Below are 9,259 nucleotides of genomic sequence, written 5' to 3' on the forward strand. Positions count from 1 at the left end.
TGAGTTCCAGTTCCAGGCCTGAGGCTCTTGGGGGACTATGATCCTCTATTCATAAGATAATCAAGACTGAATAGGATGGATAGGGCATGGAAAGGCCTCAGGTCCAGTGAAACCTCAATCTTAATGGGTCCATAATTTCAGGAGGGACTCCATTTGCCATTGTCATCTGTGGCTTCCACCTTCGTGACCTGAGTGTGCTGAATGCATGGTAAAATGTCACCTTACCTCTCAGATTCAAGAGTAAAAGGATCATGTAAATGTTCCTTTTCATCCTTAACAAATTGTGTTGTCTTTGACTACTACCTGCAGCTATATAATATGACTACAGCAAGGTTCAGAGGTATCTGGGGAGATGTTGGGGAAGTTGGAAGACTAGTCTGTATCTTGGCTAGTCAGATAAATAGCCTTCATAGAGAATTGGAGTACCTGGATAATGAAACAGAAATAGTTAAGAGTTTGGCTAAATGATGCTCTCTGAGCCTGGGAAGAAATGGGAGAGTCATTCCAAGCAAATATTATAGGGCTGAATCCTTCCCTATATTGGGTACAATAGACCCAAGGTAAGAAGCAGGCCCCTCCCCCATTCCTGAACTCTCCTGAGAGTTTTGTAGTGTTTCTATTAATAGACGTTTATTTATTTGCACTGGGCCAGAGCTCTGAGAACTAAATGTACAATGAAGGTTCCCATCTATTCAGAAGTCATTCACTGTATATTGACAAGTTTTTACTGGGAATATTCTGCCATTTTCTGACACGATTCCAAGGGTGTGGTAAAATTATTGGTCGAGTACCTGGAAGAGCTTTTGAGCTACTCTTTTTGCATTTTCAGATTAGAGCATAAAACTTCTACCCACCCAGAGAGGGTGTCATTAAAAACAGATGTGTACTCATATCCTCCCCTAGCAGGCCAGATATTAGTGAAGTCAGGTTTCCACAACTGACCATAGTTTTGGCCCCTCATATGTGCCCACTTCTGAGAGAAGTATCTCTGTTTACATTTATTTTACTCTAAATCTGGCATAATGCTTAGATAAATCTGACTTGGAGGTCAAGTCTAGTTATAACATTCTTTGTTCTGAGCAACTCAGAAAGTATTATGGACCCCAGTCATGTAGCCTGGTGAAGGTTAGTTACCAGAGCTTCGCCAATATTTTCTGGTAGAGTGATCCTGCCCTCAGTGTCCACCACCATCCTTTGGGTTCAGCTACCCTTTGAATATTTTTACATCCCCTATTTCCCCTTGGTTATACTATGGAGTCTCAGGGGGCAGCGGGTCACAATATGTTACCAGAATGTTAGTAGACCACAGTGTTGTTTGGCTCAAATTTTGGGCAGGCTAGTCAGTGCCCTGGTTACTTCTGAGCTCAAGGGAGTCATTAAGATTATGTCCCCAGCATTTAAATCAAGAAATTCATGGAAGAAGGCAAATAGTTCCTGGGAGATACAGGAATTCCTCTTTGTTTTTTTCTTTTTTTCTTTTTTTTTTTTTTTAAATTGAGTATCTTCTTCATTTACATTGCCAATGGTAAAACCGTTCCAAATTTCCCCCCTCACAAAAGCCCACCTACCCGAAGATTCCCAACCCCTCTTCCCACCCCCTGCCTCCATGTATATGCCCCTCTACCCAACACACTCCCACCTCCCCATCCCATCTGTTTCCCTTTATTGGGGCCTCTATTGAGCCTTTACCTGACCGAAGACCACTCTTCCCACTGATGCCCAAGAAGGCATTCCTCTACCACATTTTTGGCTGGAACCATGTGTACCCCTTTGTTCATGGTTCAGTCCCTGGAAGTCTTTGGCTATCCTGGTATCTGAAGTCATTGTTCTTCCCATGGGGCTGTAAACCCCTTCAGCTCCTCTGGACCATCCTTCAGATCCTCTCTTGGGGACCCCATACCCAGTGCAATAGTTCGTTGCTAGTTTCTGTCTCTATTTGTAGGGCTCTGGCAGCGCCCCCCCCCCCCCGTAGATGGTCATGACATGCTCCTTTTGGTACATGCTTCTTGTCGTAGTGTCAGGGTTTGGTGACTGTTTATAGGATGAATACCCAGGTAGGGCAGTCTCTGGGGGGGGGGGGGCTTTAGTTCAGACTCTGCTCCACACATTGCCTCCCTTATTGCTCCTGTGAGTATTATGTTCCCTTTCTCAGAGGAACCATAGCACCCTCACTTAAGTCCTCCTTCTTCTTGAGCTTCCTGTGCTGCGTGTATTGTAAATTGTTTATTTTGAGCTTTTGGACTAGCATCTGCTTATTAGTGAGTGTGTACCATGTGCATTCTTATGTGACTGTGTTGCCTTGGTCAGGATGGCACTTTCTAGTTCCATCCATTTGCCTAAGATTTTTATGAATTCATTGTTTTTAATAGCTGAATAGTACCCCATTGTGTATATATACCACAGTATCTGTATCCATTCCTCTGTTTAGGGACATCTTGTTTCTTTCCATCTTCTGGCTATTATAAATAAGGCAGCTATGAACTTAGTGGTGCATGTGTCCTTATTACATGTAGGAGTACCTTCTGGGTATATGTCCAGGAGTGGTATAGCTGGATCCACAGGTAGTACTATTTCTAATTTTCTGAGGAATTGCCAACCTGTTTTCCAGAGTGGTTTTACCAGCTTGCAATGCCACCAATAATGGAGAAGTGTTCCTCTTTCCCCACATCCTTTACAGCATCTGCTGTCCCCTGAGTCCTTCATCTTCGTCATTCTGACTGGTGTAAGGTAGAATCTGAGTATTGTTTTGATTTGTATTTCCCTGATAACTAAGGATGCTGAACATTTCTTTAGGAGCTTTAGAGCCATTTTTGTTTCCTCAGTTGAGAATTCCCTGTATAGCTCTGTACCCCACTTTTAATAGAGTTATTTGATTCTCTAGAGACTAATTTCTTGAGTTCTTTGTATATGTTGGATATTAGCCCTCTATCAGATGTAGGGTTAGTAAACATCTTTTCCCGATTTGCTGGTTGCCGTTTTGTCCTATCGACTGTGTCCTTTGCCTTACAGAAGCTTTGAAGTTTTATGAGGTCCCATTTGTCGAATCTTGCTCTTAGAGCATAAGCCATTCTCCCAGCAGTGATGAGCCCTCCTCTGTAGATCATAACATTCACATGTGCAGTAACTTATGCATAGTGACTTTCCTAGTATGTGATAATGGGTCTTTTTTTTCAACATTCATTTGGTGTATAAGTCTTGGGTCCAAAGCATTTACTTCAGTTACCATAACTGCTGAAGCCCAGTGTACCTGGTTCCATGTTTAATGAAGATGTCCCTATCCATGTAGAGCATTTCATCAGAATCTTTCAGGGGTTGTAGTAGTGTTCATTAGGTTTAGACTGATCTCTTTCATCAGGTTTGTTTCCTCATGCTATTATTGATGAACTTCTGTGGTCATCATCTGGCAAGATGATAGCAGTATTGATGAGAGTGGGTTTTTCAAACCAGATTCCAGGATGGTTCAGTGCAGGACCTGCTATTGTTTCACACATGCATTGAACATCCAGGGTTCTGGTGTTCCTTTGAGAAGGACCTCAACTGCATGGGGTGATGTAAGTATCAAATGCTGACCCAGAGTTAACTTTTATGCTTCTTTCACTAGAATACTCATACCCACCACAGCTCTTACACATGTGGACCAGCCTGGGGATAAAGAATTCAATACACTGGATAGATCTATTACACTGTGATTCTATGGACCTAATATGTGTAGTTCCATGCCCTTTGCAGTAACTTTTGTTTCATTGATCTATAGATAACAAGGCTTGGAGGCATCTGGAAGTGATAGGGTTGGATCAAAAACACCTGTCTTTAAAGTCTCTAACATGATTTGTGCAGACTCATTCCAGATTAGAGACTCAATGATCTCATTTGTTGTCTGGCTTTTTGGTTAGGAGGTTTATTAGTAACTGCTATTTCCAAACGGGTTATGGGACTGTTTAGAAAGTTTACCTCATCTTGATTTAACTTTGGTATGTGGTAGTGAGCTGGAGAGATGGCTTAGCAGTTCAGAGCCATCTCCCTTGGCTGCTCTTCCAAAGCTCCACAGTTCAACCCCAGCAACCTCATGGTGGCTCACAACCACCTATAAGGGGATCTGATGCCCTCTTGTGGCATGTGGGTGTATATACAGCAGAGCACTCATACAGTTAAAAAATAGTTAAATAAATCAGAATCATCCATTTCATCTAGATTTTCCAGATTTGTTGAGCATAGGCTTTTCTTATGAGACAAGCCATGTTTTTTCTTGTTCTGTGAAATCTTTATTATGAAAATTCACTTAAATATTTTGGAACTATTTTAAGTGACTTGGTAGCAATCTTTGTCTTGAATGGGAGGCCAAGGGTCCTGAAGCTAGGGTATCATTGGGCAGGGATTTAGGACTACCTTGAATCCAAGTATGCCTTCCACCTGTGGAACGCCATCTTGGCCCAGCAATGAACACCAGGCTGTTCACTGCAGACTGGATGCTGTCACATCCCCCATAGTACCTCCACTGTTTACTGTGGTAGCCAGAAGACCAGAAGTGTTGTCACCTCTGGAGCAGGGCCCTTCCTCTTGGTCAGGGTGAATTCAAGGAGGGGCTTTTTGGCTGCAGTGTACCAAAGAAGATGTTGTAGGTCTCTTCTAAGGACTTAAATATCTGACTGAGCAGCACTATTGGCAAGATCCTCTATGGTCATAGTTAGAATTTGAACCAGGTAGAGGCTCTTTCCAAAACATGCCTCTTGTGGGGAGTGACTTGGAGGCCCTGTCTCTTACATTCTGCCTCAGCCCAGTTCAAGTCAGCCTCAAAGACCACAGACTCCTTGGTATTGAGGGCATCCCTGGTCACAATGATCTCCAGTGTCTGACTGTCAATTTCACCAAAGCATTCAGACCTCAGGGCCATTTCAGCCTGTGCATCAATGACTTCCCAGGATTTCTAGGTCAGTTCAGGATCCTCAAATCGTCTTCTCTGAGACAGCAGGACACAAGTATTCTTGGCTTCCAGATTTATTTCCAGAAAGTTGATGTAGACTTGGCTAGGGCAGTCACAATGGACTTCTTACCAGCATACAAATTGGCAAGCACTGTGTCTGCCTCTAGATCAATGTCATTGCTGTACATTTGCTTTAGCAAAACCAAGAAAGCAGCAGGCTCCACACCATGATTGTTGAATTCTGACTTGACTTCTGCAAGATCCCATAGAACAAGTCATAGAAGACTGAGCTGCAGACAGCCAAGACATACTCTAGTGCAGCATAGGATGGAAGGACTGCCAATTGGGACTCTCAGTGTTGTGGTCTAACAAGGGCAGCAGCAGGGCGGGTGTCAGGCCAGGGTAGTAGCAGAGACCTTCCTGCTCTCAGCCATGCTAGTCACATTGCTGTTGGAGATGTGGGTAGCAGTAGCTGTGGACACACTGACAGGCAGGTACAGTTCCACAGCCATCTTCCCTCCTGCAGAGGCCAGCCCCTCACAGGTCTGTGTTGTGCCCTGTGCATTCCCCCCAAGATGGACCTGGGAAAGGACTCTGTGAGCACCAGCAGGGAGGTTAGGAACTGTGCCCCAGTCCATACAGGCAGGACACCAGCAGCAGCATGGGGCCAGGTCAGCTCTGCTGCAAGGGATGCCCTCCCACTGGCACCAACCTCTGCCCACCCCACCAGAAAGCCCACAGCCTGGCAACAGGGGGCTCAGTTCAGCCCATCCAGCTATGTTTTTATTTTCCTCAGTTTCTGCAGTTATGTCTCCCTTCTGATTGTGTTAATTTGAGAACTGTCGCTGTGTCCTTTAGTTACTTTGGCTAAGGGTTTTTCTATCTTATTGATTTTTTTTCTCTGAAAGAACCATGCTTTTTTTGTTGTTGTTGTTTGTGTATTTTTCCTTGGTATCTTCCTTTTTGTTTCATTTTAGTTGATTTAAGCCCTAAGTGTGTGCATTACCTGCCATCTACTCCTCTTAAATGTGTTTGCTTCATTTCATTCTACAAATTTCAGGTGTGGATAATCATGTAAGTCCTTTCCATATTGATTGTGTTGTCTTTGACTACCACCTCCAGCCATGTACAATCACTGCAACAATGTTCAAACGTGTCTGTGGAGATGTTGGGGAAGTCAGAAGTCCAGTCTACCTCTCAGATAGTCAGATTAATAGACTTTATGGAGAACTGGAGGGCCTTGAAGATGAACAAGAAATAGAGATTGGCTAACTGATGATCTCTGAGCCTGGGAAGGAATGGGAGAGGCATTCCAAACAAATACTGTAGGGATGAATTCCTCCATGTATTGGATATAATGGGTCCCAAGTAAGAAGGAAGTCCATCCACCCTTCTCTGAACTCTCCAGAGAGATTATAGTTTTTCCACTCATGAACTTTTCTTTATTTGCCTGGGAACAGGAATCTGATATCTGTGTGCACAATGAAGGTTCCATCTATTTATAAGTTATTCACTGGTAATTGACAAGTTTGGGCTATGAAACATCAACTGTTGTCTGACAGAATGCCAAGGGAGTGGTAAAATTGTGGTTCCTGTACCTAAAATTGGTTTTGAGCATTTTCAGACTAGTGGATAGAACTTTTAGTCAACCAGAGAAAGTATCCTCTGCTGCCAGGCCATATATCAGTGAAGTCAATTTCCTACATTTAACTTCATCTCTGGCCCCTCATATGTACCCAATTCTGGGAGAAGTATCTCTCTTTACATTTTTTTACTATAAATCTGACATACTGTGTAAAGAAATCAGGCCAGGATGAGAAGTCTAGATATAACATACTTTGTTCTGAGCATCTGTGAAACTATTGTGGACCCCAGTCAGATAGCCTGGTGAAGGTTAGTTACCAGAGTCCCGCCAATGTTTTCTAGCAGAGTGATCCTTCTCTCCAGTGTCCAACAGCATCCTTTGGGTTCAACTACCCATTGACTATTTTTACATCTCAGTTACACTCTGGAGTCTCAGGCAACAGTGGGTCACAATATGTCACCAGAATGTCAGTGAACCCACTGTTCTTTGGTCCAATTGTTGGACAGCTAAGTCAGTGAGCTGGTTACCTCTGGTGTCAAGGGAGTCATTACGTTGATGTCTTCAGCATTGGAACCAAGAAGCTTGTGGAGGAATGCAAGTAGTTTCCAGTAGAGTCAAGAATTCCTCTTCGTTTCCATTGTGCTTTCTGCTAGAAGTGATGAGCCCTTCTTCTCTGTAGATTATAGCATTCACCTGTGCAGTAACTGAAGCATAGTGACTTGTGGTATGCAATAACAGGTCTTCTTTTTCACTATGCATTTGGAATATAAGTCTTGGGTCCAAATCATTTCACTTTCAATAACTGCTGAAGACCTGTGTACATGGTTCCACATTTAATGAAGATGTTCCCATCCATGTAGAGCATTGCATCAGAATCTTTTATGTGATGCAGTTGTGTCTCTTAGATCTAGACTGATGCTTTTCATCTTGTTTGTTTCCTCATACAATTCTTGATGAACTTCTGTGGGTCATCATCTGGCAAGATGGTAGCTGGATTGATGACAGTGGGTTTTTCGAAACAAGACTCCAGGACCTTCTATTGTTTCACACATGCAATGAACAGCCAGGGTTCTTGTGTTCCTTTGAGAAGAATCTCAACTGCATGGGTTGATGTAAGTATAAGATGCTGACCCAGAGTTCACTTCTCTGCTTCTTTCACTAGAATGCTGGTAGCCATCCCAGCTCTTAGACAAGTGGACCAGCTTGAGGATGTAGGATCCAATAGCCTGGATAAGTTTACTACATAGTGATTCCATGGTCCTAATATGTCTGGTCCCACACCGTTTTTAGTAACTTTTGTTTCATGAATGTGTAGATGACAAGCCTGGAATGCATTTGTAAGTACTAGGGTTGGATCCAAAATTACCTGTCTTTAAAGTCTCAAACATGATATGTGTGGAGTCATTCCAAATTAGAGAACAATTCCCTCATTTGTGCTGGTGTTTTTTTTTTTTTTTTTTTTTTGTTGTTGTTGTTTGGACCTTATTTTTTATTTTCTATATTTTTTGTTTATATTTCAAATGATTTCCCCTTTCCTGGTTGCCCCCTCCCCATAAGTCACATAACCCTCTTCCATCTGCCCATTCCCCAATCATCCACCTCCCTTTTCTCTGTCTTGGTTATCCCCTACAATGGTGCATCAAGCCTTTCCAGGACTAGGACCCTCCTCTTCCTTCTTCTTAGGAATCATTTGATATGTTAATTGTGTCTTGAGTATTCAGAGCTTCTTGGCTAATATCCACTTATCAGTGATTACATTCCATGTGTATTCTTTTGTGATTGGGTTACCTCACTTAGGATGATATTTTCCAATTCCAAACATTTGCCTAAAAATTTCACTAATTCATTGTTTTTAATTGCTGAGTAGTGTAAATTGTGTAAATATACGAAATTTTCTGTATCCATTCCTCCATTGAGGGACCTCTGGTTTCTTTCCGGCTTCTGGCTACTATAAATAAGACTGCTATGAACATAGTGGAGCATGTGTCCTTACTGCATGCAGGGAATCCTCTGGGTATATGCCCGGAAGTGGTATAGCAGGGTCCTGTGGAAGTGTCATGCCCATTTTTCTGAGGCACCACCAGACTGATTTCCAAAGTGGCTGTACCAACTTGGATGTTTTTAATGACTACTATTTCTATAGGGGTTTTGGAACCATTTAGATAGTTTACCTTATCTTGATTTAACTGTGGTATGTGGCTTTGGGCTGGAATGACAACTCAGCAAGTAGGACTCTTGGCTGCTCCTCCAGAGGTCCTGAATTCAATTCCTGAACACCCACAAGGGGGCACACAACAATCTCTAAGGGGATCTTATGCCCCCTTCTGGTATGTTGGTGTATATGCAGCAGAGCATTCATCCACATAAAAACAATAAATGAAAGATTCCTTTTGACCTAGATTTTCTGGAATTGGTTAGCATAGGCTTTTCTTGTAAGACAGGATAACCTTTTTATTTCCTCAGTTTCTGTTTTTATGTCTCCCTTTTAATTTCTGATTTTGTTAATTTGGGTACTCTGTGGCTTTTAGTTGGTTTGGCTAAGGGTTTATCTATCTTGTTGATATTTTTTTTTATTTTTTCTATCTTGTATTTTGCTTCATTTTTGTTGACATAAGTCCTGAGTTTGAGTATTTCCAGACATAATTCTCTTAAATATGTTTGCTTGTTTTCATTCTAGACATTTATCGTGTGCTTTTAAGATGCTGGTATAAGATCTATAAGATGACTCCAAATCCTTTTATTTATTCATTTAT

At 42.3% G+C, this 9,259-nt stretch overlaps 1 pseudogene; it reads right to left on the minus strand.

The window, feature by feature from the left end:
- Positions 1-388: 388 nt before the first annotated feature.
- Positions 389-5,934, minus strand: LOC127690786 (BTB/POZ domain-containing protein 6-like; annotated as a pseudogene).
- Between the last annotated feature and the right edge of the window lie 3,325 nt (positions 5,935-9,259).

The sequence above is a fragment of the Apodemus sylvaticus genome, chromosome 8, assembly GCF_947179515.1.
Source record: "Apodemus sylvaticus chromosome 8, mApoSyl1.1, whole genome shotgun sequence".
Lineage (NCBI taxonomy): Eukaryota > Metazoa > Chordata > Mammalia > Rodentia > Muridae > Apodemus > Apodemus sylvaticus.